Source organism: Nymphalis io, chromosome 6, assembly GCF_905147045.1.
Source record: "Nymphalis io chromosome 6, ilAglIoxx1.1, whole genome shotgun sequence".
NCBI classification, from domain to species: Eukaryota; Metazoa; Arthropoda; class Insecta; order Lepidoptera; family Nymphalidae; genus Nymphalis; species Nymphalis io.
Genome location: NC_065893.1, coordinates 14,017,556 through 14,044,432, shown reverse-complemented (window position 1 = coordinate 14,044,432; position 26,877 = coordinate 14,017,556). Strand labels below are relative to the sequence as shown.

Below are 26,877 nucleotides of genomic sequence, written 5' to 3'. Positions count from 1 at the left end.
TTAGAGTAAATAATACTCTGATAAGCTTTAAAGTATAAAATAAAAATCTTCACAGCTTATGAGTCTTAAACTAAAAGTTAGAAGCTTCACTTTATAGCTAAAGCTTAAAATGTTTGACTTAATATATCGCTACGGATTGATCCCCATTTAATATCTTCAAAAAGATATAGTAAATAGATTTCTATTTTCCATTTACGTTTCTTTGATTATTGAATTTAATAATAGGTAATAAAACAACAAAAAAGGTACGTTACCATAATAGAAGTAACGACTTCTAAGGTCAATATATAATAACTTTTTACTATATGTATATATTATGTTTTTTACCGGCATGCGTTGTAATGCCTATTTCATTTTATTTGATTTATTTAAGGAGCCGAGCCTAGAGCTTGTAACACGTGGATTTAATTGGAGATCGTGAGTTCGAGCCGGACAGTTACTACTCAGTTTTTATCTACTCGTGCTCAGTAGTGAAAGAAAATGTGAAGCCGCTTGTGCCAAATAATAACCGAGCATATGTATATATCGGAGCAGAGTGGTTGAGTAAACTCCAAGCCTTTTATTTAAGAGGAGGAGGACATTTACTAGCCTAGCAGTGGGACATTTAGGGGGCTGATACCTCGATAGATTCTACTAAATATCTGTACCGTTGTTGACACTCGACTGGTTCTTTGTGAAGCCTTATCGTACCTACAAATAAATGACGTGTGATTCATATCAAATAATTAAACGCAAGCCGTTAGCTAGTGCTTAATAATTATAAAAAACGGTGTTTATTTACCTATTGCGGTTTAGTGTACAATGACATTTAATTACGAACAGCGTAGCTTGGTCAAGCATTTTGACACATTGTCCTAAAAACATACATTTACACACTCCAACATACATATATTTATAACTACTAGTGGTACACTCCTTTTTGAGGAGATGACTTGATGCTTTCTCCACCACGCTGCTTAGATGTTGGTTGATGGATACATATCGCAGATTTTCATTAGCCACGTGCATGTTTCCTTAGGATGTTTTCTTTCACCGCCTAGCACTAAAAATACATAAATTAAACACGTTTCAAATTCAGACATACTTGCCCGGCACTTGGAAACTTTGAACTCTATTTAAATTGAGTTTTAAAAAAAACTGTTTAACCTTGCCGGATATGTTGATGTAAAAAAATAATACACTTATATTGTTGTTTTTCTTTTTAATCGCCAAAAGTGACAGCGAAAGTACTTTGTTTATACGGTTACGATACAATTTCGGCCACGGTGGACAATCTCAAGATAGATTAGCCCACTGCGCAGGAGATATTATAGAGCACATGTGTGTGCGTAAATACCGGTGCACTCTCTATTTCCTAGCTCTCATAATTTGATGGGACGGCAATCGACTGGAAAAAGTTCAGGCGCAGGACTAACGGCTTTACGTGCTTTCCGAGGCGCGGAGGTGTACACACTTCCAACTTCCAGACTCCAGGCTGTTACTGCGAATATTCTGTCAGAAAAACCCAATAACTTTTAATTGGCCCGACCTGGGAATTGAACTCAAGATCTGCTGCCTTACATCTAGCCACTAGATCAACGAGGCAGGCATACTTTGTTTATACATATATTGTGTAGTGTTAAAAATAAACTTTTGTATCTTTCTTTTAAATTATGCATCGTTTCATTCTAAGTCACTAAAGAAAAGTACTTCGTCCAACGATAGGATATCTACCGGTTTATTTATGCAATTGAAGGGTAAGTAGTGCATCTATGGGATGCTTGTTATTGATTCCGAGGTAATATAATATGTTTAATTAAGGTTATGCCTTTACTAGACAATTTATCAAAGTCGTCGGGTAATTTATACCCGAATATGGTAATTACGAGGAATTTGTTTATATGTCAGCCTTAACCTATTTTAAGAAATATAGTATTGTTTATTGCTTACAATTAAATCTCTTGTTAGTTTAGTTTGGTCTCGTTTATCAGACGATTTCGGACTTTGCTTTCGTCTAAATCATTCAAACATTACGTCGTATTGATCCGTTGATAAATCGAATACACATGTCACTTACATATATTGTGATGTTCTCTACAAACAAAATCGACTTTTGATACGGAATTTTGTCTTAGCCCGCAAACGGGGTCCAGGATTTTAAAACCCTAATCGAGCCAGTAGGTTTATTCGTCAATAAATTCTCAACGCATTCATGGAGTTTGGAAATTAGCTGAGTAACATCCGTGTCCGTCTTCGGTCGTGTTGGATTGCTGTCCATCGGATTATTACTGTGAGAGAAAATATCGCACAAATATTTGCACAGATTCATATCTTTTGTGCAATTGGCTAAATAAAAAATTAATAAGAAATAAATCATCTACGGGTACTTAACATAATATGAGACATTTGCGTCATATTTGGCGCCAAGCTTGTTTGTTAGTTTGACTCGACTTTTTTCATGTTGATTCTGACCAACAAAACAACAACTAATATGTTGATGATTGGGATTTTAATGGAGATTATTATTTATCAATTTCTTTTTTGAAAGTTTTTAATTTTTGATAAGCAAATTTATAAGGACCCGATGTATTTGTGTGTTTAATATTATGTCGTTGTGTGTGTTTGTGTTTTAGCAAACGATTGCTAGTAACGATGTACAATTACTCATTATACAAACTTTTATAGTATACTTTTAATGTTACCTAATGTAGGTAAGTATTTACTTAATTATATACTTACTTAATGTAGGTAAATCTTTACAAATAATTTTAATCTACACATAACATGACTCGCCGTTTCAAATAATACGGCTATTTTCAAATTACAAAAGAAACTATTTTATTTATTTTCGTTCATTTGTCTGACTGTTTGTCCGTAGCTTTTTTCAAAATGGGTTATAATTACATTAACATTAACTATGAGGAATATTCCAAAATACCGCTTAATCATTATTTTATCAAAATCAGTTGAGTCTATCAGGATTTATAACAACTTCAGCCTTACTTATAAACGTTGTGTAGCGGGTGATTAGTTAAGCAACGCTGTGTCTTTTTTTTCGAATATCAAATCAATAATGTCAGAAAGAGCAAAATCCGTGTTTAACTAAACAGCTGCTAAACAATGCTTATAAGTAAAGTCGTTACAATTTACGTGGATATACTTGTTTAATATATTACATGTATACGACTGATGAAAAAGAGTAACTTCTAAGTATTACCGATTCTTCTTGTTAGAATCTACATTTCGAACCGGTGAATTCTTTTAAACTTATTTTCTCGATTTGAATGAGCTTGAAGCATATTTTACACATTCAGCTTTAATTATTAACAACTTTAATAATAAAATATCAAATATAATAAAATGTATACAATTACTATAAATCATTTTGACATACAAATAAGTTAATTTTTTCCGATTATTACCAAAAGATAACGTTACTTGAAAAATAGCATCGCGATTTTCAGTCACTCTTTTGAGTATGTGTACAAGATATTTAAAAACTAATAATAATTACAAATTTTCTTGATTTGGATTAGCTCTGTTACTAAAACTAATCCAAAATAAATGTTTCTCATGCCGTACAATATTTATTTCAAAAGGGTATGGTTATTTTTCTCGGCCTTTATTTATTTTGATCAGCAATTTGTATTCTTATCGAGTTACTTCAAGACACTTAGGAATTAGTTTCATCTGCTGAGAAATTTAATCCTATAACAGTTACATTTTCCTTTTTGTATATATTTTTTTGTTTTTATATGTCTGTTTAGTCATTATTGTATGTGCTTAATGTAGACCACATTATAATTGAAGGAGCACACATATTTTATAATATTATTCCACGATGTAATGTACTCATAAAAGTGTATTCTTTGCTGTAGATCTTAATAAATAAATAAATATTGTGTCTGGATTTTCATAACTAAGGCAACCTTTTTATGAATTACAAGTGAAGTTTATAACATATTAAAAAAAAAACCCAGGCAAGCTTATTCCACCAAACCGCATTGGAGCAGCGTGGTGGAATAAGCTCAAAACCGTCTTCTCAAAAAGAGAGGTCTTAGGTTACATTCACAGGCTGTTACTGTTACTAAACAACATGTTATTGTCCCAATGCTGAACTAGTCTAATCTTTTCAACCGTCTTAAAAAAAAGAACGAGGTTCTCAATTCGGTTGTATTTTTATTTTTGGTACCTCAGAACTTCGTCATTTATGAACCGATTCGGAAAATCTGTTTTTGCTTGGAATAATAATTTTTGTATAATTCCCGCTTGGACTCATTTTAAAACAGCCCTAAGATAAGATTGATCAAATATGATTACCTTTATGGGTTCCAATTGATCAAATATGATTACCTTTATGGGCTCCAATTTAATTTAACGTCGGTTTTTTTAAACAGATAATTATGTCAAGCAGAAGGTTATTGACTTGTGCCATTTCGCTGCTTCGACGCGAGGTCTCCTGTTGGTTTTCCTTCACCAGCGAACCCGAAATAATTTATCATTTTATTCCTAAGAATCTTGGGTAAGATTTATGTTTTCTAAGCATTCAGCTCAACAGCCCGGCCTTTTTGTCTGTTGTTATTTTTTTTACAATATTAAAATAAACCAAATTGCACCAAACCATGTTACAGTATTGAAGTAAATGTAAAGTTACCACCGGTGATCTTCTAGTTTACCTGACCGATGTGCTGAAGCAGTTGAGTCTAAGAGGTCACCTCTTGGATTCAACTACAACAAAAAAAACCAAGTCAAGATTCTAGGCACTTTTTCATCACCCAAATAATATATAAAGTATTTGTAAATATAAATATGACGTCTCTCTTTTAACACGAACTTCAAACAGGTTTTAATCGACTTCGACGAAGATGGAGGATGTTATATGTATGAGGCGAATGTTTTGCTACGCTGATTTAGATGATTTAAGATTTATTTAAAATCGAGAAAAAACATGTTTATTATTGTCATCGATGTATCTTTTTCTTGGATTTACTTTTATTTCTCAATAACGTGATAACTGTATTTAATGATTTAAATTGCGTTATATCTATAGTGAATTGGGCATAATGACCTACATTTTATATCAAAATCGGCTCAGTACTTTTTTAAATATTACAGTAACGCAGCTTACATTAACGCTCACTGATCCGGTCACTTTCCGATAACATTAGGTCAAATTATTTAACACACAAATAAACGTTATCAAAATGCATAGCGTATTTATTTAAAACATAATCTGTGAATATGTTACCATATACATAAGGGCATGTATTACTAAACGTCAAAACAACTTTAGCCTCGACCTTAACTTTTTCATGTAAAGGTCATTTATGAGAAAAAAAAATACTACGCATCTCACATATTAGCTTACTAATGAATGTTATTTAAAAGAGGAACGCATATGTTTTTAATGTTTCCAATCAATCTACAATCAATTACACGACTGCGATTCAAATTAAACAGTTAAAAAAAAACGAAAAAACCGGTTGTTATTAGTTTTTCTAATACGTAATAGATGTATGGATTAACGAACAGAAATATTGTTTTCAAATGAAACGATGACTTTATATAAAAAAAAAAATTAAAAACATGTATTTTCCTATTAGGTTAGGGCACGTATTTTTTTATTTAGTTATAGTATTTATAGTATTTTTTTTAAAGTATAGGTTGGCGGGCGAGCATATGGGCCACCTGATGGTAAGTGGTCATCAACGCCTATAGATATTGGCATTGTAAGAAATGTTAACCATCGCTTACAACACCAATGCGCCACCAACCTTGGGAACTAAGATGTTATGTCCCTTCTGCCTGTAATTACACTGGCTCACTCACCCTTCAAGCCGGACTACAACAATACAAAGTACTGCTGTTTTGCGGTAGAATATCTGATGAGTGGGTGGTATTTATTTTAGGGTAATTCATATCGAGTTAGTTGATGGCTGATTATCATTGCCGTTTATAAAATATAACAGGTGCTTGTTTCAAATAGAATTCATATAATTTTTAATACGAAATCCTACAATTCGGTCGGCGTTCAGAATTGGTAATCATTTGGTATCTAATTCGTGAAATGTTATAATATCCTGGGACATTCACACACGGCCATAACAAACTAAGCAGAGCTTGTACTATGGAGACAAGACAACTGATATACTACATATACTACTTTTCTTTTGTAAATACATACTTATATAGATAATTACACCCAGACTCAGGACAAACAGATATATTCATGTACACAAATGTCTATCTTGGGTGGGAATCGAACCCACAACCTTCGGCATGAAAGGCAAGTTTCTACCAACCAACCATCCCATAAACTTTCAGTGATACGCTATTTTAAATCGTGTACCCTTGAAATGTTATAATTATTATAGACAATTTAGCATATCACATCTAAAATTTCCTCGTTCTGCGGTGAGTTATGCGTTTGTTTTTACAGAATAGCTTTACTGATTGATCATTTAACCAATTTAATTTTTGCTCGGAGCATTAAATTTAATACACTGATATCAATTTGTGTTACATATATATACTAACATTTTATTTCAGTGTCCATTTTTTGATAGGATATATACAGATATGTTATTGTAAGTGGTATAAACCTGTGACAAATTTTAACGTTAAAATAAGAATCGTACAACTTAGAACAACTCAAATAAAAGCTAGTTGCCCAGTTGATGTAGTTATTAAATACTAATTCTCAAATGCAGCTTCACCGCATTTTAGGAGTCAGTCATACGCTGTATTCTTTTTTGTATCCCTGACCAGGTGTATGTAAAATTTCATGACGATCGGTTGAGTAGTTACGTGAAAGGGTAACAATAAAAAAAACACAATTTCGAATTGAAAATATTAGTTAAAATATACCAACTTTAGTGTTAATCATATATCATATCCTGTTGTGTCATTAAGTCCTAGACAATAACAACTTATACTATACCTAATAAAGCTAGAAAGCGTAGTAGTATAAACGACTACTATTTAGTACAAATCAACTAAAATCAACGTAATTGTTTTAGTTTCTTAAGAGAATTCTTTATCAAAGCCAAAAATAATAGTCATTACATTTGGTACATGTTAATTTTTATCTACATAAGAACCCATGTTTCATGCGTTTTAATATTATAAATGTAGAAATAAAATAATAAGGTTTATTACTATTACTAGGAATGAAAACACCATATTTATATAAATCTCTTTAATTTATAGTACCATTATGTTGCACACACTTCCACTAACTAATGATTATAACCTGATTTTCTGACGTCAAGAAACCAGTTCCGAAATATGACCCCACTCAACCTGAGAACAAAATAAGAAAACAATATTAAAACCTTAAATAACAGAACCTCTTTGGAACTTCTAAATATGTTATAAAATCTCGATTCAATTGCTAATGTTATTTTAATGTTATTTTTTTTCTGGAAATATCAAATAATGTTATTCAAACAACAATTTTTTGCGGTATTTTTTTATAAAATTACTATTTAATTAATCATAAATGCTAATAAAGTTATTGATAATACAAATAAATACTAAAAAATGTAGGTTACTATTCAATAAGATTTAGTCATTAAATGTAATAAACAAAATAATTAAGTTGCATAATTTAACCTAATTTACAAGGCTTAATCTGCAACGCATTATCAATATAGACCAATATTTGCGGCAATAAGACCGTCTATTGGGCGCAATTAAATTGACCTACAAATACTTCTTTATAAATTGACTTCAATGAAGTACGACAAATGATCATAAATGGCGTAGTGACTTGCGCGGTAATACATTGACACTAGACGGCGTTGGTAATTCGAAATATTTTTTAAATTCAAGTTCAAGATGTTACATGCTTAAATTACGAAATGAACACTTAAATTCAAAATAAACTGTTTTTATATTGAATTGATTATATATCATAATTAAATTACGTTAAATGAAAAATTAAAAAAATTAAACGAACTTAAAAAATACCAACCTTTTCATGAGTAGACCGTAGCAATTTTTTTCACAAAAACATCACCGTATACCAGTTCATCTCTTCAAGCTGAACTTCTGAGAACTATCCGTGGTACTAGTTGACGACATCGAAGAATCACTGCTAATCCTCTTTGATAAGGTATTCTTCTTCCTGAAGCTGAGCCTCGTTTCACCCTTGATGAACTTATCAAGGGCTTGCCTCAACACTGAGTGTTTCCTTTCAAATGGATTTGTGTACATTTTCACTGATTTTTATATTTAAACACGTTCGCACGCTTCGAATGTTAGCTACAGTCTGATGAACGCCGGCACCTCTCGCTGTTAATATAAGTGACACATGTCGCCTGCGCAGGTCAATTATGTGGACTAAGTGCGTCAGAGATTTTTTGCGGGTTTATTGTTTATACCTGCCGTAAAGGTGTCAGTTAATATATGAGTTTAACGAAAAATAACCAGGCTCTCTAAATTGATCAAATTAAAAAACAAATAACATTTATTGTACATTATCGTGTGGGAAAATTTTCAGTGAGCTGTTTTGTATTGCCGCGTAATTCACCGGCTATGTCTCCTTTATATAAAAGTATGTAAATAAATCATGGTTTTGACGTAAATAATTAGTGAGAAGTAATTTATCATTTAAATTAATATGAATAATATTATTCATATGAACGTTACGTCATTAAATTTTCAACTTTTAGTATACAAGTTTTATAGATTTTTTGTTCAATATGGGTAGGCCCTTCTAAACGCACTACTCAAATGTTATAGCGATGTTTTGAGGAACTAGTAGTTTTTCTTCCTAGTTAATAATTGTGGTACATAACATTACATCACCTGCGAGGATCAGATTGTTATTATATAAATCTCGAAACCAAAATTTCTACAATGTGTAATTCACGGAGAATATTTTAGGGTTAAACTAAACTTAAGGCTTTACCCGTGTGGGTTGGTAGAGCAAGTCATCCCATGGACGTCACATCTTACAATTAATGTAAAACAAAATATTTTATATTTTGATTAACTTGCGTTTCGTTTAAGTTAAAATATAATATTAAATGTAAGCTACATTATATTTGCAAGGGTTATGTTTGATCAAAAATATAAAATAATAAAACTTTCTCGATAAAAAAAATCACGATATGTCCTCTCTAATCTTTACAATAATTTGATTTATACTCGTCATGGAGATAAAATATTAATTATATTTACAAATAACCTTGGGCTGGCGTTAGGGATTGGTACTAAAACGATAATACGTCTTTGGCGCTTACTACATTTTCTAACTGCGAACCACATATCTTGTCGCATGTCACCCATAATTTAAACATATATATATATATATATATATATATTCTATGAGATGACTACGGAAAAAAAATTGGCATCGCTTCGCATTAATTATCTATATTACATTTTAAAGAACAATAGCATATTATTCAGAATAACTTGTAAAATATGTGCAACGCTAATAAAAAGGATATACAATACTAACGGTTCTACTAGGTAACTAATAAATGGTAACTAATAGTTAAAAAGTAAGATATGAGATTGCGCGTCGAGAGTGACTTGTAAGGGACTCTCGGGTGACATTTGAAATGTTGCTCGGTTTAGGCGTGCTCTTAAGCACATACTTCAATACCATCGGCACTTACCTCCTAAACACCCAGTATGTTGATGGGAAACCAACCAAGCGTGACCAAAGAGGTTTGACGTCAAGTGGTAAGACAAGTGTGACAAAGCTTTAAAACTGCAAGCGAATAATGATAATGAACAAAAGAAAAATGAACGGTTAAAGTTTCATTTATTCTTAATATAATATATGATATTGCTATAGTTATTCTGAGTGATAGCTGACATAGCTCATTGGATAGAACATCAATCTTACTCGTATCAAGAAGACCGTGGGCTTCATGAGGTATGAAAATATTTATGTTTATTATCGTGCGTTAACGAAGGAAAACATTGGGTGGTAATTTTCTTGTTTGTTTTCTTGCTTTATTGTGCTACATGTGCCACTAACCCAGAGAAGTATCGTGGTGAAATAAACTCAAAAGCTTCTCATTATGAGGCCTCTCCTCATAATATCTCCATCTCCGCCCAGAAGTGGAATATTTAAGCACTGTTTCTTTTTTATTCACTTTTACTTTATATCACATTAAAAAATAATGATATCGATATTTAACGGATGCATTTCAAATAACGAACGACATAATGCGATAAAATATTATTAAGCGCATTTAACTTTATCAACATCCTATACAGGAATATCACTTCAATAAAGTAAAACCAAAGTCCTTAACGGAACTGATAACTGTTTAGAACATTACCACATCATTTATTTTTAATGAAAAAATTCATTTTTTTATTTGAAGTGACAAATGGGCTACCTGATGGCAAGTGGTCTCCACGGTCCTGAAATATTGACCATTTCTTGACAATGCACCGAAAACCTTGGAAGCTAATATGTTATATCTAGTGTAGTTACACTATGAGCAAGCAAGTGTAACAACAATGGACACGTCTTCAAACCGGAATACAACAATACTAAATGTAGTTTTGTGGTGGAATGTATTATGATTGAGAGGTACTTGGACGTACTTGCCTGAAGTCCTACCAAGTATACAAGGTATTTTTATCATAATACTAATTAATTGTATATGAAAGAAACAAGCTGAATGCCCTGAATCTGAGCTTATATTTTGAGAAAAACCGAAGCTTAATTTGCTTAGATATACAACTTAATTAATTCGCCTTGAGGTTCATCATCCGGAGCCAACAAATGTCGGTCAACGTCAATTTCATTACAGATATTATAGAAATTTTTGTCCCAAAGATATCTCAATCTGTTGGTAGGAATGTATCACGAACTTAGAATTGAAAATAAGTTTGTAAGAAATTATTCAAATATTTTTACTATTTCTGTTACACGCTTTTTTTTAAATTTAGTCAATATCCTGTAGCTATTTTATGCATTCACCCAGTTCGCACGAGATGTATCAAAATCTATTAAAGCATTTCGTTCAATCGTACTTCGGCTTTACAGCCATTTAAGTTGACTGGTTTACGTGTTGAACGAACGGTATTTTGAATCATATCATCCAATAATTACATTGGATATCTGGTGTTTACTTTCTAAACATGCCTTTAATCTCAAGTCAAAGTTATAAATTATACTAAAAATTATTTTATATTTTTTAAATAAGGTAATTTTTTTCATCCATATAGTGCACGCAATATAATTAAAAACGGATTCAGCTCAATAGGTGGTTTGGGTTTAAGGGGTTGATATACGTCGTTGTGCGTTACTGACGAATATAACCCTCGCAGATCTAACACCCACAGTAACTTGTGTTTGCAAGTATCTACGTTATAAATCTAAAATTAAATATTAAAAAAGATATTCAGCTAAAGTAAGTCAAAGGTTCAAATAGTATTATGTTAATTAATATTACTAAGTAAATAAAAATATATGATAGCTAGAGGGTACTTCGCATATTTATTTTTATGAATTCTTATTATTTTAAATATCTTTTTTGAAACTAAGAAGAAATGCTACATTTGATGTAGCATTTCTTAAGTTAATAAGCTGCTATAACCCAAAACGTACTCGTGATTGCTTAGGGAACATGTACAAGCATAATTGAATAGAAAGGGCGGTTATTACCTCGAAATCCGGGCCTTTGTCGTAAAGACATATGGAAGCTCTCCCTGGACCTTCACAGACTTGACAAACACGAGCCAAATGATAATATCATGAGATAGGAGAATTCACAAGTCACCTTGGCCCATACGAGAAGGTAAGTACGTCATACGTCAAAATCAAATCAAGCAGAAAGAGTTCAGACGCAGGAGCAACGGCTTCACGTGATTTCCGGAGAGTGTATACACTGCTGACTTCCAATCTCCGGGCTGTTACTGAATTTTAGAAAAACACAATAAATAAAGTTGACATTGAATGTATGCGATGTAATTGGTCGAGATTTTGAATAATCTTCGGAAAGAAACATCTCAGGCCTGAGAAGAACCGGCGAAACAATTCAACAACAAAGTATCAGCTTACTATGCGATTATTTATATTTATTAATTTCCACGGTATTATGAACTCTGTGTAGTCGGATAATTCGTAATTAACTTATTATTGTTTCTGATGAAAAAATTAAATAAAATCAAGTGAGTTAACGCCATGAATAGTGGATAGAAGGGCTTAAGAAAACTTATAGTTAATTTAGTAGTATTTTACGTGTATTTTATAATAGTAACCAGAAGTTCAATTTGACATGCTTTTGGTCACGTAGATATGCACAGAGATGTCATGGCGACGGTCTCACAGTCCGTTGATAACGTTTTTAGTTATCAGTTAAATTTGTTTACTAATTGTTACAACATAAAACCTTGTTCTAATTTTAATCTGTTATTATCTGTTAATTAACATACATCTATATGATCTTTGGAAAGCATACAAATGCCCCTGTATTATATAATCTGAGGCACAGTGGATAAAACACGTTAATCTAAAATGAAGGTTGCAGGTTCACTTACGGTTCAGCGTTTGTGTTTATGATGTGGCGTTAGTAAAAAACATTGTATAATTTGCATGTCAGGATGAAATTTCGTTACATCTATGTGATGATAGCATCACGGGGGCGGAGTAATCTTAAACACGGATGAAACAGCTAGTAAGTAGTAACATATATAACACATATAACAACTAAATGTATTAAATAAAATAAAATAAATAAATGGCGCGTGTGTTAGATGTATCACAAACATATATGGATAACATGGGAGAAATTCTATTAACTTATAACGGTTACTTCCACCGAACCGCGACTGGATCGTTTTATTACTAGGATAGGAAAATCGGTTAAGTCGCAACGATAACGTTTCGATTCGATTGCGATAAAGTGATAATACATTATAGTGATATCACATTTAGTTATTTCCCTAAAATTAATATATTTCTTTTTAATATTTGTTATTAATATTTCCAAATGAGCTCGTGTATCAATGCAATATTAATTACTAAATAACTTCTAATTAAATAATGGCTTACCATTACAATTCGCAGAAAACATTAAAATCAAAATTAAAAACATTCTTTATTTAAATAGGTTCTTACAAGCACTTTTGAATCGTCATTTTAAAAAACTAAATTTAATGCAACGTAACGATTCGGAATGTATATTCTACCGAGAAGAACTGAAAAAAATAGTAGTTAATCTTTTTCGACGATTAATAGCTCTGTTCGTCTGTTTAAAGGAATTAATAATTCCTTTTATTATTATTATCATATTAACAGTAACAGCCTGTAAATATCCCACTGCTGGGCTAAGGCCTCCTCTCCCTTTTTAAAGAGAAGGTTTGGAGCTTAATCCACCACGCTGCTCCAATGCGGGTTGGTGGAATACACATGTGGCAGAATTTCGATGAAATTAGACACATGCAGACTTCCTCACGATGTTTTCCTTCACTGAAAAGCACGAGATGAATTATAAACAGAAATTAAGCAAATGAAAATTCAGTGGTGCTTGCCCGGGTTTGAACCCACGTTCATCGGTTGGGATTCACGCGTTCCTACCACTGGGCCATCTCGACTTTTTATTATCATATTCCTATTAAACCCTCCAATTAAGCGTTAAGCTTGTATTAGGAGTGGGGCAACAATATATAACAAGCCTATCTAAACTACCTGCAATTAGTGCTTAAGGGGAGTGATAAATATTTCATATTAATGGTATATATTTAATTTATGTTACTTTGTTTTCCCATATTTCGTTTATTTTTTTATAATTTATACATAAGTATGACGTAATATCTTTCTGTCAAGTGCTAACTGTCTTTTTAATATTTTTAATATGGCACCATGGTCTTTTAAAAAGGGCAGCAAAGAGAGTTGTTAATATGATAAATGGCTGCCGAGCTGGATATTTGTTTTTTTTTTTTAATTTATAAACAGTATGGACCACGCGCCGATCGCATCTACCATAATAAATGGTTTAAGTGTCAGTATAGATCAGCGACTACTACGACATTTTTGGCGGCCCATAAACGTAATGGTCTATTTATTGACGCTTCAAACTGTATTAATTTATTTAATTTTCAATGGAATTGAACAACCTAACCTTAACTTTAGAAACAATTGAATTAAAAATTAAATACATATATAATTTATTTATTTTGATTAGGTTATGTTAAAAAAACCTACGTCGGATAAATGACATTTGTATTTATTACATAGGTTAATTATACACAATGAAATTATTATTTATCTTACATCAACGAATATTTTATCGTCCTTCTTTATAGTTTTAGCATCTATATAATATATAATGTACCGCACACAGGTGCAGTCTTTCTCCCTCGGAGAGAGAATAGAGAGAGAATCCGCGAAAGATAAGGCCAAGGGACTAACGTCCTTTTCGAGGCACAGGATCATACTACTGACAACTGGACTCAATTTGAGTTGAGAGAGTACAAAGCTGAGCTTATATATACAGCTGTTTGCTCCCTGCACCAACAACTATAAATATATATGCATAAGAAACGATATACTAATCTTTTCGCTTAGTAATAACAAGAGTTCATTAGATTTTTTTTTTTAATAATAATGAGGCAATAATTTTAAAGTTTATAATATATATATGTATGTATGTAGAAAATAGAAGTATTATTATTAAAGAAAAACGAAGTTCTATAACGGTTTTCCAAGAATCGTTTGATTGCTGGTCGCACAATGACACAGACGTAATTGTCGTAATAACTCTGTCGGCACGCGTGTATGTATTCAAATATATAATTTAATGTACAGTAACTCGTGTAAGTGAAGGCGGGGACACATGATTCTTAATCAATGATTATGAATTGAATCCGATCAAGTACCGTTAAATTTTTATGATCTTAACTCGTTTTATTCATGTCGCGCTCAGTGATGAAGGAAAACATTATATGGAAACGGGAATATGTCAGATAAAATTCTGCCATATGTGTATACCTCCCCTGTCACCTGTCCCTAATAAAGTGTTGTGGATTAAGCTTTTCTAAAGAGTAGAGGTAATGCCTTACAGTGGGATATTTACAGGCTGTTACTTTGCTATGTGCTCATTTTGTTACTGGCAGTAAGACTGATTCAACATTTGGAACTTTGTATTTGTGGTAGCTTAGATTAGAACCCACTAGTGCAGGCAGTTGAATAAAGTCTCGTGGTAAGATGATTCGATTACAAGAATTTGTGAGACTGTTTAACTACAGGCTCAAAACATAGAACGTCCGTGTTTCGAGGCGTACATATACGGTGTTAACTATAAAAGTCAAAATCTTTATTCAATAACATTACACTTGTTTATTTAATGTAAAAAATGTAATTTCGTTTCAGACATAAGCATGTGAGGGAGTGACAGGTGTTAGGCGCTTTATGTGCTTTTCTGTTTCATAGCTTGATAAGTAAAGTACACCACGCTGCTTCAATGCGGGTTGTTTTTTTTTTTTTTTATAGAATAGGAAGGTGGACGAGCATATGGGCAACCTGATGGTAAGTGGTCACCAAACGCCCTTAGACATTGGCATTCTAAGAAATGTCAACCATCGCTTATAGCCAATGCGCCACCAACCTTGGGAACTAAGATTTTATGTCCCTTGTGCCTGTAATTACACTGGCTCACTCACCCTTCAAACCGGAACACAACAATATCAAGTATTGCTGTTTTGCGGTAGAATATCTGATGAGTGGGTGGTACCTACCCAGACGAGCTTGCACAAAGCTCTACCACCAGTTGCACTTGGAATACACATGTGATAGAATTTCCACGATCATCGGTTAAGATTCACGCATTCTAATCACTAGGCTACCTCGGCTCTTGATAATATGTACGCAAAATTTCATAATAATCTGTGGGGTAGTTAAGACGTAAAAGTTAAACAAACAAATAAATTCACTTTCGCATTTATAACATTATTGGTTAAGTTAGAAGCTTACACGTATTTACGTACGTACGTAGTCTTAACGTATGTAATCTTTCGACAAGAACCGGATTCTCTATACGTTTGATAGCTTTTCATTTATCCAATGAAATGACGATTCAAAATTAAGAACCCATTTCAATATTTTTTTTCTTTCAGGTGTATGTATTGTTAGGGGTATCTTCCGAAGCGGAATCGGCTCGATTTGATCACGTGATGGTCATCGTGGTGGGGACTGGCCCTGCCGAGCTCATCGGCCGGCCTGGCTCGCGTTACACACTTCTGCTTGGACATTCTGTTGTGGAGGATGTCTCATAAATAATATTTCAGTCGCTCAGTCTTGATTCCTTTCTTCCATTTTTGTGTATAAATTGTACGTGTCGATTTACTTTTACTTTACTGTTGTATAGTTGTTTTGATTTATATTTTTTAAAAACCAATTTCCATCCTGATTCCCAAAAAATATAATATTAATATGAATTAAATTTATGAGAAAATATACAATTGAATAAAAAACAAATGGCATAAATATAATGTATGCCGTCTAAATTTCTTGTAAATACTTAGAGATAACAATAATATTTTAATGAGTATATAATTATTGAGCTCTAGAGGTGAGCTTCTTAACGTCACAGTTCACGTGCGCATGCGCACTCGCAAATAGCCATATTAACTTTAAAAAATAATAATAATCACACTGATATGATAAATACGAAAGGTCGTATGTGTTGTGAATATTTGTTACTCCTTCAAGCTTTATCACTGCTAAAATATGACATACTTAATATATTTTGTAACGGGATACCGTTTAACTGGGTTTTTGAGTATGACGCGGGCGAAGACGCGTGTGAAGCGCTAGTAATCTATAAACTAAAAAATAAATATAATATACTTTTTGTACATAAGGAATACTTCTTATTATTAACTTATGTACAAAAAGTATATATGTCCATGTGATAACAGTTCTCACTAAAATCAATACCGGCCATGTTCAACGATAGGCAATGGGACTTTTGCTTGTCATGGGACAGCACACATTAATATACTTTCAAATTCGAATGATATACACTCACGAATGGATATTCTTGAAATGAAAACTGTGGTTTAGGCTATGCGTTGATCAGCTAGGAAAAGTCATTATATGTGTTTAGATAACAACAAAAATACGTATGGTTTTATAACTTTTGATAGACCCGATTCCGATCAACCGATTTTGATGAACTAAAAACTGAACGGAACCTTGAAATACTTCTCTATAATAATTCAGTTATTTTAATTTATAATTTTTAACCGTATCAAAGATCACCCTGGAAAAACAGACATGAGAATGACAATTTTTTTTTGATTGTTTCAGTTTTGGCAAATAGCTATATTAACTTTAAACGAGGCAGTTATTTCGAAATCAATTACAGATAATTCAATTTTATATATATATTGATATAGATGTATAGATTAAATCAAACGTAAATAAAAATACTTATTAATTAATGTGACTGCAAAATTGTTAATAACTCTTTGTCATCCCTGGTGGGGATCGAACCCACGACCTTTGGATTAGAAGTCCAACGCGCTATCCTCTGCGCCACAGGGACTGTGAATATCCTACTTTTAATTTTGATCCCAAAGTAGAAATATTTACATCGAGAATTTAAACAAGTAAAAAAAAGTTTTTGTACAAAAATTATTTGTAAAATTATCTGTTAAATCGGAATTGATATTCTCTCATAGTTAACCAGCTCACTTTTGAATAAAACAGCGTTTGCTTGAATATAAAGCTACCTTGAAACGGAATGTAGATTATAACGATTCTAATTCTTATCTATAATAACAAAGTTATGAAAAGAAAAACAATTATATCAACCTAAATAATTATAAATATCCTGCTTGAAAGTCAGCGAGTGTTAACTCCATGCTTGTGAAGGCAAGCCGATACGACTCAGGTTAGGTAATATAGCCTACTTCCTAACTCGCTTTAGGTATTTTTGTTTTATCATATAGTTACATGGACGGGAAAATGGGCCAACTGATGGTTGTTGTTCACCACCGTCTATAGACATTAGCACCGTGAGAAATATTAACAATTCCTTATACGCCCAACGTCCCCCAAACTTAGGAACTAAGATATTATAAGTTATAAGATTCACAAGGCCCTATAACTTATATAATTTTAATTCTGAACCTGGATGTCTACAACAATGAACCAACGAAGCTTTAAAATAATTTTCTTTTTATATTTTGTAGCTATTAATTAATATATAGTAATAATTCAAGTGGCGCAAAAAAATCGGATACTATGCACAAACAAGATACTTAAAATGCCTTCTATAACAAGTTTATTGACGTCAAATCACTTGTTAGATCTAGTTTTTATTTCAAATCATAGCAGTGTTCAGCTTAATTTGATCTTATGATATTTTAAATTAATCACTACATATTATACGCGTTTGAACGCGATAAACTTGTCCTATATATATAATAATAAATTTTTCCTCGTTTCTGATATGCACCGCCAAGGTCTGGAATACCCTCCCGACCACCGTTTTCCCCACCACCTACAATATGGGTACCTTCAAGTCTAGAGTGAATAGGCATCTTCTAGGCAAGCGCGCTCCATCTTAGACTGCATCTCACTTTCCGTCAGATGTGATAACAGTCAAGCGCTACATAAACATTTAAAAAAAAAAAACTCGAAAACTATCTAACAAATTTTCATTTAATAGAGCGACACGCTCTCAACGAGTGTCTTTAGAGATGAATATTTTTTAATTACGATTATATAAATTTAATAATAATGAAGCACTATATTGCACACCAATATAGGTCAATTGACGCGCCGGTTGACGTGGTTGGAAAACGCTGTATTATATCATCCAGACATTTGTGTCCATGAACATGTCTGTTTGTCCTGAGTCTGGGTGTAATTTTTAATTGTAATTTTAGTAATGCTTGCATATTTTCTTATTTTAGAATATTGGGTGTGTTATAAAATTGTATTAACGTTTATTATTTAAGTAATTTTATCTTCTTTTACCTTTTACTGTATTGAATGTAACGTTTGTGTTGGCAGCATATGTACAAGGCGTAGACTGAAAAGCAGCCTAGCTGAGACTACGACCTTTTCACCAAATTATCAAATATCATATTTTTAACTGTTTTTTTTATGGTTTTGTACCTTCATTTGGTCTTTGTTTCTTTTTGGTGAATAAAGTTATATATTATTATTACTATTAATTATCTATATAAGTATGTATTTACAAAAGAAAAGTAGTATATGTAGTATATTAGTTGTCTGGTTTGCATAGCACGAGCTCTGCATAGTTTGGAATCAGAGGGCCGTGTGTAACAAAAAAAAATAGTAAACATATAAAATAATAAATGATGTAAAAAACTGCAAAGACATAAGGCATGCAGTTACGTAAGTATGTACGATAAGTAATAATTTAAAAAATCTTCATAGTATACATAATACGATATAAATTACACATATAAAATTACATTACCAATAAATAATAATTGTAATAATACGACATTAACAATAATATTTACAATAATACGATGTCCTCTCGACATCTCGAAAATGGTCACTGCCAATCGAGGAATCAAGCTTAAAACTTTTATGCAATTTTTCTTGCTATGACAATATGAAAAAATATTAATTATTATCTTTATTTTCTTCTTTATTAATTTATTGGTTTACTTTAGTTTTAAGTTATTTCATTAACAATCTATTTAATATTCTATATTCTATGTAAATAAAATAAATTGAAAATTAAAATTAAATAAATTTAATTATTCCCCTTTTACGGCAACTTTAACAACTGTCATCCTGTTTTAGAAGCGTATAAGCTGTCCCACAAGCGTTATTAATGCTATGTTTTAGGATCTAGGTAACATATATTCTTATGTTAGCAGTAGACAACCCAAAATCAAACAGAAATATCTAATAACTTATTATTGAAAAAACCCAGGATTTGAGCGCAGGCTATCAAATAATAACGGACAAACAGCGTTAATACTATAGCTATATACATATTATAAAAAATAGACTCTTCAAAATGAAACACAATAATACTAAGTATTGCTATTTGGTGGTAGAAAATATGATGATGGGATGGGATGCTATCTACCCAGGCGCTTTCACAAAACCGTATCACCAAGTAAAATTAATATTATACGTACTTTATAATTATACTTTTATAATTAATATCATTGATTGAGCTTGATCACGTGATGGTCATCGTGGTGGCCCTACCGAGCTCCTCGGTCGGCCAGGCTGGCGTTACGACACCTTTGCTTGGCCTTTCTTTTGTGGAGGAAATCTCATAAATAATATTTCAGTTGCTCAGTTTTGACTCCTTTCTTCCACTTTTGTGTGTAAATTGTACGTGTCGATATACGTTACTTTATTGTTGTATAGTTTTATCGATTTATCTTTTAAAAACACCTATTTCCATCCTGATTCCTAAAAATAACATCATTATCATTTGAAATAAGACTAGAACGGGACTTCTAGACGTAGACGTTGTCTCGTCTGTGTATACCATTTAAACAGGAGGTCAATGCGTGACAAATATAAATTATGCCAGTTAATAATATTAGAAAAAACATTAGCCAAAATTACGTAACACGTTTTTTTTTTATAAAAAAACTATTGGTTCTGTAAATAATACATTTGACATTTAATTACCAGACTGATTTAATAAAATATAATTTGACAAACAATTGATTTATCGACTAAACATTGAATAAATGAACTTTAACGTTACACGAATATTTACTGAAACTTTATATTGGTTTTTCTTCATGTATTGTGCAAAGAAAATTAAGGTTCTTATACCTCCTATCTCCTGAGAAGCTACACCTCTACGTTTTCAAATTTTCATCAATTCGCACAGTGTTTCTTATTTCTTCCTCATTTCTCACGTGCAAAATTGGTATAGTGTTTCTCGCTTATTTCTTTCTTGAACATTCCAATCAGAGTATCTTCAAGGAAAGAGTGAATAGGCATTTTCTAGTCAAGCGCGTTCCGTCCCAACATCGATCAAGGTTAGTCAATACTCAATATAAAAAATTAACGAATTTAATTTGTTAGCAATTTTTCTAAAACTGGTCTATTCAGAAAACCTTGGTCTTGACACAAACGGTCTGATATATGTTCTTCTTCTTTAAGGAAATGCCAGTGTAAAAATATTACTTAATATAATAGTTATCGTTGAAGCTTTATGTATATATATTATAGACATATAGCACACGAGTGCGTCCGTTCGTAACATTTTGATTAAAATTTTTCATGTAGGTCAGCTACACTGCGTTGATTCCGTAAACCGTAACAGCATTTCAATGTCCCACTGTTGGGCTAAAGACCTCCTCTCCCTTTTCGAGGAGAAGGTTTGGAGCTTATTCCACCACGCTACGCCAGTGCGGGTTAGTGGAATTCACATGTAGCAGAATTTCAGTGAAATTAGACACATGTAGGTTTCCTCACGATGTTTTCCTTCACCGTAAAGCACGAGATGTATTATAATCACAAATTAAACACATGAAAATTCAGTGGTGCTTGCCCGGGTTTGAAACCGAATAGGTCAAATAAGAACTAGAAAATAAACCATAAATCCTATGGTTAGAGAGCCGGTGAGCATTCCAGTATATGATTTGCTCACTTTTCATATCGATGAAAATTAAAGTTTACGGTTTAGTCCAGTTATTTTTAAAAACAAGGACTTTCATTGCTGCGTTTTTGAGCAAAGCATTCAAAACATCCGTATCAGAGGTTTACATGAGCAAATAAATTTTGAAATTCTAAGCGCTGTTAATTGATAATCCCCAGCACTGCCACCAGCATGGTTTTTATTATTTATTATGCCACAATTACCACTACTAATAATGTCTGCTATATGAGCAAATCGTATAGAGATTTTGTTTGCTAACTCTGTAAGCTCTAGAGCCATACAGAACACATTTTATATAAACAATAAAAAAAATTTTTTTGAACTATAATCAAATATTACAGGGGCGAATACCTCAGTAAATATAGTATATAATATTAAAATAATATTTAAATTTAATTTAAATAGAAAATATATATTAAGATTTTAAATAGAATAATAGATAGTCAAACGCTATTCTTGGAATAAGTAACATTATATTTGACATTAACAATATATCAAATAAAAATGGAATAATAATATTTGCACAATGATATTTATTTATAAATCCCGGTTTCAACCAATGGTCGTCTCGCCTTTTGAATTTAGATGAAGACTCAAGAGCTTTTAATCAATTATATTTTACTAAAAAATATTGTATCTCAGAAAACCTCACAATCTTTTAGGACCAAAAATAACTCGGTATTGGAGCCAGTGAGACGTTAAAAATCTGCCGCTTTAGCTAAATTGACATTGTACAATCGTAACAGTAACAGTAACAGCCTATGAATGTCCCATTGCTGGGCTAAGGCCTCCTCTCCCTTTTTGAGGAGAAGGTTTGGAGCTTATTCCATCGAAACGCTAATAGAAAACTAATCAAATGTATGGTTATGACATCATCACAACATTAAGTCACGTGGTCAAAACAAACGAATAGAAAAGTCGTAGACAAGTTGACAATCGTTCAAAGTGATAAAATGGGATGTAATCGTTTTTACAATGTTGATCGCTAACCCCATACAAATGGTAGCCAAGTTACAGTTTTGACAAGCGTTAACGAAACGATGTCGAAGTTTTTAAAACGATCACTAAGCGATCTCGGAGAGCTAAGAGTTAATGTTGAGAAGTAAACTCACGAAGCTAATACGCTCTAGTCAGTCAAGAGGAACCTGCTCTCAGGCCAACTACTAACGAGCTTAATTAATCGTCGTAAAATATTTATTACACTCTTATTTTTGTCTATTTTACTCCTTCCCAAGTAAGGGACAAGAATATCTTCAATACTGCTTGTTGCTTGTTCCGTTTTGAAGGGTGAGCCAGTATAATTACAGACAGAAGGGATACGTCACCTTAGATGGTACTACTTACTGGTAGCGTAAGGAGTTTTTTTTACTTTTCTTTCAATGACAATATCTAAGATGTTGGACACTTGACTGGATGCAGAAGGCGGAGGACAGGGAGCTTTGGCGCACCTTGGGAGAGGCCTATGTTCAGCAGTGGACAATGATTGGCTGATGATGGACACTTGACTGTCTTCCTAAAACATTAAAAATATATCTTGTCATTATATATTCGACAACGTAGTGTACGTTAGGAAAAACGTGAACGAATTTAGTAGAAATTATGATTCAGATAACATCAATATAAGAACAACCTACAAACTTACTAAGCCGTTAAACCAAAATGAAGCTTACATATAATTTATGACCAAAATAGTTGCTCAAATGATGAATAAACACTGTTTAACTTAGCTGTATCAAAGTTTTCATTCAAACTTTGGAAATTGATGAACCCTATTAATATATATATATATATATATATATATATATATATATATATAATATATATTAATAGGTCAAAAGCTGGGTGTACATCTGTAGCAATGACCTTGGTTAGAAAGGGACACATCAATAATCATCATCATAATTGTTGCCATTTTAAAATTAATTAAATTAATTGTAACAAAATAATGCACTTAACACTAAGGAACTTGATCATATCGGTTTTTAAAAATAAATAACAAACAATTAGGACATTGCTTTAAATAATATATCATTATTTTTTTAAATAACAAAATATTTATTTCATATAGAAAATTCAGACTAAATATTAAACTTAATGTAAACGTTTTTAATTTGTTAAATAACGAACATCCATCATCATCGTCATCGTTCATCCGTTAATTATCCTTCTTAGTAATGATTTGTTTAAAAAAGTATAATAAATATATTTTACTGTTAACAGAAGTATAAGTAAGAAGTATAGTAAGTAAACAGAAGTATAGGTACTTATTTTAATATTTCATCAATAATTAAGAATTTCCAAACAAACCTATTCAACTCACTTATGGGGTGGATTTTCCAATACTAATAATAATAATATAAATTTATTTTATATTCACAAAAACAAAATTAAAATAATTAAAAAGTGATCTTTATATCTAACGAGATTATCATTTCATGCCACAGGCTAGAATGTGTGAAGACCTTTTTTTTTAACGCTGGCAAAACGCATTACGCGTTTCCCCCACGGGAACAGTGGGGGTTTTTTTTTTTTTTTTATATTCGCCGGGAGGGCAAATGACTCTACTCCACCTGATGGTAAGTGGTAGTAGAGTCCAAACGCGACGACGGCCAGTACAGATGGGAAAAACGTTCTGCACTAGCCGCCATCGCCTTGCCGGCCCGCAAGATGCCTCTTCACGCCTCGTTTGAAGGAACCCGGGTTGTAAGAGGAGGGGAACACGTGAGCTGGTAAGGAATTCCATTTTTTGAAAGTGCGACAAAGAAAGGAGTTGCCAAATTTCTTTGTTCGCGATGGAATTGATGTCACAGTAAGGCGGTGACATCGAGAACCAGCTCGCGTGGACTTAAGAAGGAAGGGGGAAGCAGGAATTAGAGAGAATAATTCCTCAGAGCACTCGCCGTGATACAGTCGATAGAAAGCGCTCAGTGCTGCTATCTCACGACGCAATTGTAAAGGTTCAAGGGTGTTTGTGACCTTTACGTCGCCAATAATGCGTACGGCACGTCGCTGCAACCGGTCCAAGGTCTCAAGTAGGTACTTAGCGGAGCCATCCCAAAGGTGCGAGCAATATTCCACGCAAGACCGTACCTGTGTTTTGTACAGCAGGCACAGTTGTTGTGGCGTGAAAAAGCGCCGCACCTTGTTCAGAACTCCGAGTTTCCGTGAAGCTGTTTTTATAACAGCCTCGATGTAATCCCTTGGACTAAGGTCGCAGCGAACGTCAATCCCCAGCATGGCGATTTTGCTTTGCATCACCAGCGGAGTACCACAGAGGGAGGGAAGAGGGGAAAATGTTGACTTTTTCGCCGTGAGAGCGCATACCTGTGTTTTCTTGGCATTAAACTCAACAAGATTATCAGAGCCCCATTTGGCGATGAGCTCTAACGTCCTATCGAGTTCAATGACAAGATTCTCCTGCCTCTCCTCAGTTTCCGCCCGCCCAGCCACTGCGCGTCCGTGGTATCCACCATGCACTCTACTATCATCTGCATAGCAATGTATGTTCCCAAGGGAGAGCATATCATTGATATGCCAAAGAAAGAGTGTGGGAGATAGCACAGATCCCTGGGGGACCCCAGCATTCACTACATAGAATTGTGAAGCGCAACCATCTACTAAAACACGAAGGCTACGCTTGTGTAGGAAGCTGGCAATCTAGGTGCATAGCTGAGCAGGCAGACCATATGCCGGTAGCTTGGAGAGAAGACTTCTGTGCCAGACCCTGTCGAAAGCCTTGGAGATATCGAGGCTGACAGCCAACGATTCTCCATGCTTGTCGATAGCTTCACCCCAGAGGTGCGTTACGTACGCTAGAAGATCACCTGTGGACCGTTTTGGTCGAAACCCGTACTGACGGTATGTGGGACTCGCCGGTGTCCAAGGCGCCGAGTGCGCCCCTAACATCGGAATACCCACTAAAAAACCAGCGGTACCCTTTCCGTCTTAACGAGGAGCGCCACGGGATCGCTTTCGCATGCTACCGTGGCAGAATGTGTGAAGACCTGGTAACTGAGTTAGGCATATGAATGCCTGTATTTCAGATCGCTAGGTCTTCGAGGTCTTCAGGTAAAACCTTATTAGGTGATAAGTTTTATGAAAAGCTTTTATAAATATATTTTACTTATAAGCGGAAGCCTAAACACCGATTACATTTAATATGAAAAATGGCGACCGTAAAATACAAACTTTCATCAAAACATCACCATCTTAAGGGTTGCAAAAAAATACTATACCTGCTAAATTTAACTAATGAATTGCCTAAACATTTCCATGTGGGAGAGCTGGTTAAGCTTCCGTCTAAAGAAATGGAATTGCGATTTAATGTGTAAATGCTATATTTATTTTTATTATTATTTAACTCAATGTAAATAATTGTACATAGAGATCAAAATTAAAATAATGTCATATACAGTCCCTGTGGCGCAGAGGATAGCGCGTTGGACTTCTAATCCAAAGGTCGTGGGTTCGATCCCCACCAGGGATGAAAAGATAGTAAAACAACATTCAAGAAAAACGCCTTTCTATTTTTTTTTTGTAAAATTATTAGTGAGCCTTATGGCAGTGTGTGAAATTTGACAAGTAATTAATGTTCGTGCCATTATAGCCGTCATTTATAGTATATCGATTCAATATTTTTAAATTTTAAGGCGAAAATTAATTAAACCAAAATTTAAGGTTATTACTAAACTACGCTAAAAATTTCGCATCAGGATATTCTTATAACATCATTTATATAAAATAGACTGAAAGAAAAATTGGCTGTCACGTGACAAAATCAAATTACAACAAAAAAGAAACGATTCCGGTGGATATATGTGGTCTTCTTAAAGTTCCGCTTTACCAAATTAAGTTTTTTGGATGCAAATGTTTGGATTTGTAGATGAAAATACCAAAATCGGTATGTGGCATACACATACCGATTTTATATATTTTAGATTGAATTGATTTTTCAAATTAAAATTATATTATAAATTAAAATTAGATTTGAATTCCCTCAATTTCACATGGATACCATAACCAGAACTGGACTTTGATAATAACCTTACGAAATAATAAAAACAAATCTAAATATGCTTGTAACTACAGGATTTCTCAGGTCACAAACATAAAAAAACAATCGAATTGAGGACCCCCTCCTTTTTTGAAGTCGATTAGAAAGAAAGATTATTGAAATATTGTTTAATTTAAGAAATCTTTAATTAAATAAGTTTTAAGGCATTGTTTTACAACTTTTTCATTAGGTCGTGCCCTACATAAGAGTTAATGACTACGTAGCGAAATCCATGCGTCATAG

The 26,877-nt window shown here is 33.1% G+C and overlaps 1 long non-coding RNA gene and 2 other non-coding genes across 3 annotated transcripts; 1 reads left to right on the top strand and 2 right to left on the bottom strand.

Moving 5' to 3' along the window:
• Positions 1-7,164: 7,164 nt before the first annotated feature.
• On the bottom strand, positions 7,165-8,345 carry LOC126769070 (uncharacterized). Its single transcript, XR_007669292.1, has 2 exons — positions 7,955-8,345; positions 7,165-7,281 (listed from the first exon to the last, which is right to left on the bottom strand). It is a non-coding gene; the product is annotated as an uncharacterized LOC126769070 (long non-coding RNA).
• A 9,086-nt stretch (positions 8,346-17,431) lies between these two features.
• Positions 17,432-17,504, bottom strand: Trnar-ucu (transfer RNA arginine (anticodon UCU)). The gene has a single exon. It is a non-coding gene; the product is annotated as a tRNA-Arg (tRNA).
• Positions 17,505-25,994: 8,490 nt separating this feature from the next.
• On the top strand, positions 25,995-26,067 carry Trnar-ucu (transfer RNA arginine (anticodon UCU)). Its single transcript has one exon. It is a non-coding gene; the product is annotated as a tRNA-Arg (tRNA).
• Positions 26,068-26,877: the final 810 nt, after the last annotated feature.